Below are 7,552 nucleotides of genomic sequence, written 5' to 3'. Positions count from 1 at the left end.
CCATGCTTCCTAATGATATCTCCTAATGGTAGCATGTACAGAGTGAACAGCAACGGTCCTGGTACTGAGCCTTGTGGTACACCATACTGAACTTTTGATCGATAAGACATCTCTTCATTTACTGCTACAAACTGATAATGGTCAGATAAGTATGATTTAAACCATGCTAGTGCAATTCCACTAATGCCAACATAATTTTCGAGTCTATTTAAAAGGATGTTGTGGTCGATAGTGTCAAATGCAGCACTAAGATTGAGTAACACTAATAGAGAGATACAACCACGATCGGATGATAAGAGCAAATAATTTGTGACTCTAATGAGAGCTGTCTCAGTACTATGGTACGGTCTAAATCCTGATTGAAAATCCTCGCAGATATCATTTCTTTCTAAATAGGAACATAGTTGTGAAGATAATGCCTTTTCTAGTATTTTTTGACATAAAAGGTAGATTCGAGATCAGCCTGTAATTTACTAATTCTGTAGGGTCAATTTGCATTTTTTTAACAAGCAGTTTAATCATAGCCAGCTTAAAAGTTTTTGGTACGAATCCTAATGACAAAGATGAATTAATGATAGTAAGAAGAGGATATATGACCTCTGGAAGCATCTCTTTCAATAGCTTAGTCGGTATAGAGTCTAACATACATGTTGTCGATTTAGATGATTTAACAAGTCAATTTTTACCCTTAGATGGGTTTGGAAATTTGTTGCATTTCCTAATTCGGGGAACAGACACAGTCTCTACTGTATATGATGATATCTAGGTGAAAGAGGCTCTATGTGATGGGATTTATCTGACCTTGGTGACATGAGACAGCTAGCAGATGGTCGGTTTAGCCAGTCTGTCTGCTTCCTGACCTGAGCCCCAGATCTTCATGGTTGAGCTCTAAGACTATATGCCATATTACTAGAGAGAAGAGCAGCACCATCCCAAGAGGGATGAATACCATCTCTTTTCAACAGGTCAGGTCTGCCCCAAAAATTTTTCCAATTGAATTCTATATTATTTTTGCGGACACCAGCAAATTACAGTGCCTGACATAGTAGCTTTGGGGGCGGAGCTATTGGACCTGATATATTTGTTTATACAAAAATGATCTCGGTCTTGGAAAGTCGACTCGTAATTGGTGTCATTGGAAAGGTCTCTGTGAGTGCTTTCCAATGACACATTGGTTGTTCCGCTGGGACCTTCCTAGACCGATATACAATTTTGAAACATGAATATATTTTGACCCATAGCTCCACTGTTCGGATGTGAACATATAGCTCCGCCCAGGAGCGACATAAACCAGATGTCTTTCGAAAGGGTTTTCTCAGACCTTTCCAAGGAGTCTACTCTGATTCCTCTGTTATGTGGGGGTCATGAGATATTGACACTCTAAATCTTAAACGGAAGTGGGCGTATCTCCTAATTAGAAGTTTGCATTTAATCATGGGAGGTGTTAATAGAAAGGTCTTGGTGAGGCCCTTAACATGACACCATACTTATGTCGTTCTGAGCTTTCGGGGCGGAGCTATGGGAAAAAGTGCGCTCGCAGTCCTTGTGTGAGTCTTTGGAAAGATCTATGTGAGTTTTTGGAAAGATTTGTGTGAGTTTTTGGAAAGATCGGGTTGTGGTTGCTTAAGTGTTGTGGGTGGTTGGTAAGGTGCTGCTATGTGGTTGGTAAGGTGTTGTGGATGGTTGCTAGGGTGTGTTGGGTGGTTGCTAATGTGTTCTGGGTGGTTGCTAAGGTGTTGAGGTCATGAGATATTGACACTCTAAATTTAACTGGAAGTGAACATACCTCCGCCCAGGAAGCAGTCAGCGACATTCGAAAGGGGTAGTTCTCACCTTTCCAATGAGTCTATTTTGATGTCTCAGTTATATGTGGGTCATGAGATACTGACACTCTAATTCTTAAATGGAAGTGGCCATATCTCCTAATTAGAAGTTCTCATTGAATCATGGGAGGTGTTAATAGAAAGGTCTTGGTGAGGCCTTTAACATAACACCATATGTATGTATTTCTGAGCATTGGGGGCGGAGCTATGGGATCTAATATATTTGTGTATCAAAAAATTCTAGTCTAGGAAAGTCGAAACGACCCGTAATTGGTGTCATTGGAAAGGACTCTGTGAGTGCTTTCCAATGACACATTGGTTGTACCGCTGGGACCTTCCTAGGGTGAGATACATTTTTGAAACATGAATATATTTTGTCCCATAGCTCCGCCCAGGAAGCTGTCAGCAACATAAACCAGACATCATTCGAAAGGGTTTTCTCAGACCTTCCCAACGAGTCTACACTGATGCCTTTGAATCAGCTGATCTTCAACTTCTTCAGCTTGCTCTGTTTCTGCTGTTTCATGTTCTTCTTGTTGGTTAGTGTTAGGGTTTTGCAGAGTAGGGTGACATTTTTTGGTTGTTGCTTGAAGTGGGGCCACCTTGAACGGTACCGTGTTGTGAAGCCTGTTGACATGTGGTGAGTGAAGGAGAATGAGTGGACAGAGCAGGTGTGCCTGCTGGAGTTGTAGCTGGCTCATTGGGAGTTCTTCGGAAGCCGTTGCAGACAGGCATCTAACCAAGGGATGCCCCCTCTTGGTATTTTTGCAGTTTTTTTTGCGTAGGTCAGTTGGTTACGTTCAATGTTGGCGCAGATGTCCCCCATGAGTGCCGCTGCCTGAGCTTGGGAGGACGGCATTTCATTCTGACTATACATCTCGATTAAATCTTTTTTGTTCCACTTGGCCTTCAGGTGACGATTCTCGTCCCAAAACACAATCGATGGGAAGTACTTGAAATTTGAAAGAGCCAGCTGCAGGCACTGCTGGACATCCTGACCCACTGCTTCAACCAGTTGGACCACCCTTCTGAATGTGTGCAGGTACTTAAATGCATCCCGCTCCGCCAGGTCCTTGCTGAAGTCACTGACAGTCCTGCACCCGACTAGCCGACTCTTGTTTGAGTGAGTGAGTCGGGATGCGATCATTCCGTTCATGCAAGTCACTTAACAGGACTTGCACCAAGGATTCTCCAATGATGGAAGGTGGTGCCTTGAGTGAACCAGTCAGTGGGAAGATCCTCAACACTCTCATCTGCTGAATGGGGTCATTAAATCACGTGCCCAGTGGTGGTTGGACATTCTCCCATGCTTGTGCTTCCAGCTGGAGATAAGCCAAGAAATCCTCTCCTTTTAGTTAGGCTGTTTGGGTTTGTGCTATTTGTGCCCAAGCTGACAGAGAACGGCACTGAAGCTCTGTGGTTCAGCTTTCCAAAGAAAAGCTCTTCGAGAGCCAGCTCAAGTTGGAAGGCAGACCAACTGTTCATGTACCCTCCCAGTCCTTTGCATTCTGTTAGTAGATTGAAAAAACTTTGGGTGAGGAATTCGGAAACAGGGTGGATGACGTGTCACAGTCCCAGTTTCTGTTGATTGTCTTTAAAGACAAGTACCATTGAGAATTCTTGAAGAAGGGCGTAAATGTCCGCTTAATCATAAAAATCATGTGCTTCCAATCTTTCCAGGATGTTTTCCTTCAACAGAAAGACTGCCTCCATTCTTGCATAGACCCGGCATTTGGTTTTGCCAGCTAGGTCCCACATGTAGTCAACGTAATCCTTTGCTTGTTTCAACAGGGATTGGCTGTGCTGTGGATTATGTAGACCACATGTTGTGATAACTTTGCTGACAGGGTGTTTTGTTGTTTTCCCCATATGACAGTGAGGTGTCGTAGAGTTAAGTTGGACAAAATTTAAGTCCGCATTTGGTTGCATGCCACTGAACACAATCTTGAGATTTGGCTCAATTGTATGGGGATACTGGTCAAGGTTTGATTGGAAGTTATTGGCCTCAGGTATCCTGTATGCTGTGTATAAGGACCCCCTGTGTCCAACCACATGTTGAAGTCCATGTCGTGACCACATCATATCCATGTGGTGGTCTTTCAGACGTAGGGTGCAGGCTGCGTGGACAGATATGGATTCAATGGCTGTTAGGTTGATCATTGCCGCAAGCTCGATGGGCTCGGGGTCCTTTTGTCCGAATTTGGTTAGGGACACAACAAGGGATTGGTCTGGATTGGTATTGACTTCCCCAATTGCCTCCATTAGCAGTTTTAGGACGAAGGGTTGATCCGCGTTTAAGTTATGCATTCATCCTGGAGGTGTAACTGGATTTTCAGTGCAGACAGATCCTTGGTATAGATGACAATGCCATCCAAGTCATATTTATATCGTAGGGCATGGCTGGCTTGTTGGACTGCAGTTGGGAAAAAGGGAATGTTGAGGTCTTCATTCAATAGGAAGTCGTACACGAAATTGTGTCCATAGATGGCATCAATCAAGTTTTTGGTGTTCTCCTCAGATGAATCACTGAGGAGGTACCCATACAGGTAATCTAGTTCTTCATCAGTGTAGTTCTGTTCTTCATGGTACTCCATTATCTGAAAGAGATAAAAAAAAAGAAGAAAAATGTTACATTTTGTCAAATAGAGCCAAGGGCATGACTCCTGGGAAGTTGTATTACCATCCAAAGGATGGTAATACAAGGATGAAATACCCCAAAACACAGATCATTAGTGCTGATAATTTGGATAAAGCAGACAAAACACTCATGATGGGTCAATAATCAAAGTACAATAGAGGAAGATGTAAAGGAACGTTCAAAGAGCAGGAATAGTCATCAAAAACTGTTCACATACTGGAAAGAATCATTATGAGAAAGGTCCATTGAAGACAAAGATTACTTGAAGAGCACTGAAACGCACAAAGCACAGAGCACTGAAAGTGAAAAAGCACCTTGGAGAAACTCAACAGCAGTGCAAAATATGAAAAGACAACGCAGAAAAGTAGAGCGCATGTGGCGGAAGACAAAACTTGTAGTCCATTATAACATCTACAAAGACAGCATCCATGCTTTCAATATGGAACTGGGCAAAGCTAGACAGACTTTCTTCTCAAATATTATAAACAGTAATTTAAACAACACACGCACTCTTTTTGCTACTGTAGAGAGACTGACAAACCCCCCAAGCCAGATTCCCAGTGAAATGCTCTCAGACAACAAGTGCAGTGAGTTTGCTTCTTTCTTCTCTGAGAAAATCAATAATATCAGAAAGGTGATCAGCACATCCTTGAGTTGCACTGGGGTCAGACAGAGAAAGTAGCTACTATTTCTGACTTCAAAGAAATTGATGGCAAAATTTTGGAAGAAACCATACAGCACCTTAAAACATCAACATGCGCTCTTGACACACTTCCCACATCATTTTTCAAAAGTGTGTTAAACAGTTTAGAAGCAGATCTTCTAGAAGTGGTAAATGCCTCACTTCTCTCTGTCAAGCCCCTCCTGAAAAAGAACAATCTGGATAAGACCATATTAAGCAACTATAGGCCGATCTCAAATCTTCCTTTCATAGGCAAGATCATTGAAAAAGTTGTCTTCAATAAGCTGAACAAATTCTTATGCTCGAATGGATACTTTGACAATTTTCAATCTGGTTTCCGACCGCACCACAGCACAAAGACAGCGCTCATAAAGATAATAAACGATATTCGCTTAACCCTCTGGGGTCTGAGAGGTTTTTGGGGTCCTTGAGATGTTCTGACATGCCCTGACATTTGTGCTTTTTTCAGTTGCTTATAAACATATTAATGGCAAAGGTGTAAATTCACTCTATTTAGCACAAACAGGGCTACCATAATATGTGAACAACTTGCATGTACATGTTTGTATTTTTGAGAGAATAATGTTTATGCATGGTTTTTTTAAAAACAAAAAACTAAAGTTTCTGAAATAAGGCCATAAAACACATTCTAAATATATGTAAATAAGACTTTTGACTAATGGATGTCATTGCCTACTGTTTTTTCTTCAGAATTATGTGAAAATCATCCTGCCTAATCATTCACATAACACAATACATTGATTTAAATCTTGTAAAACACTTTTTGTTTGGAAAGGCCATATGCGGGTGGGCGTGATTCACACCTGCAGAGTCAATGGGGCCCGCATAATGAGGCTGCATACGTAATGAGCCTTTCATTCAGGTGTGTGACTGAGCCACAAGAATGCAAGGACAATATATAACTGGTTTGTTGTTTTTTCCACAAATTTTGCTTGCAAATTGTACAATATCCAAGGTAAACATTTCTAGTAATTGTGCAGTTAATTGTTCTCATACTGTCAGATTTGGAATATATTCTCTTCCCAAATGTGTCACTAATAAAGCATAATAAAATTATTTAAAGAGAAGGCTTATAATGACCTTTTAAGATTTTGTTTACATCTATCCTTATATAGGCCTATATATACGTATATATATATATATATATATATATATATATATATATATATATATATATATATATATATATATTAAGGTTATACAATTACAACAACATTTAAAATTGTAACAGTATTTCCAGTGTAATCTTTCTTTGTATTCGCGATTCATATTTAAACAGTATTTTTGCCAGCTGTAGTAGCTCCACAACAGCGCGCATCTGTGCGTTCATTCATTCCGATTAGAACAAAGCAAACAGAACTGACCTATTCCTCAGCGGGATCCGTTTGCTCCTCGAAATGATACTTCCAGAACTTCTGAGGTACATTTTTGCAGGATTATTATCAAGATAGTATTATTCCTCACAGCATCGTAAAGTACATACGTCTGAAAGTGAACTCGCGGTGTGTGTTATCCAGCTGATGTGGGCGTTTCACAGGTTTGTGTGGATCGGCTTACATTTGCGTTTGAATAGCGCGCGCTCTCCGTGGGCGGAGCACATTATAACGTAATTAGCTGAGATGAGAACGACTGACATCTCTCTCTTTGCATACATATTACATAAACTGTGAATATTTGTTTTTTTATAAAAATTACTTCATTTAAAAGGAGAGAATTCAAGCTTCATGTCTGTATGCCTGTATGCCTGTTTGACTGAGTATTCGCTGAGTTATGGTTAATTTTCAGACGCGTTTCAGAATGGACTACACTGAAAGAGAGGAGGCAGAACTCGCTTCGTTTTTATTTTTCTTTATTTGGCAAAAAGCACAACACTTTGTTTTTATTGTGAGTATACACAAAAATAATACACATTTAACAGAATCTATTGATGTATGAAACTCCAATGAAAAATCTAAGTCAACAGAGTATTCATGAGTTTCTTTTACACTGCTAAAAAAAAAGCGAGCTGGTATCGCCGGCGATACCGCCGACCTCAGGGGGTTAAATACTGATTCAGGCAAATTATCGGTGCTGGTACTACTCGACCTCAGTGCTGCATTTGACACTGTCGATCATAACATACTTCTGGACAGGCTGGAAAACTGGGTGGGGCTTTCTGGGATAGTCCTAAAATGGTTCAGGTCATACTTAGATGGGAGAGGTTATTATGTGAGTATAGGAGACCATAAGTCTGAGTGGACATCCATGACATGCGGAGTTCCTCAAGGCTCAATTCTTGCGCCACTCCTGTTCAACCTGTATATGCTCCCACTGAGCCAAATAATGAGAAAGAACCAAATTGCTTACCACAGCTATGCAGACGACACACAGATTTACTTAGCCCTATCA

This window comes from Rutilus rutilus (genome assembly GCF_951802725.1).
Source record: "Rutilus rutilus genome assembly, chromosome: 1".
In the NCBI taxonomy this organism is placed as follows: Eukaryota; Metazoa; Chordata; class Actinopteri; order Cypriniformes; family Leuciscidae; genus Rutilus; species Rutilus rutilus.
Note: the sequence above shows the minus strand (reverse complement) of the source record.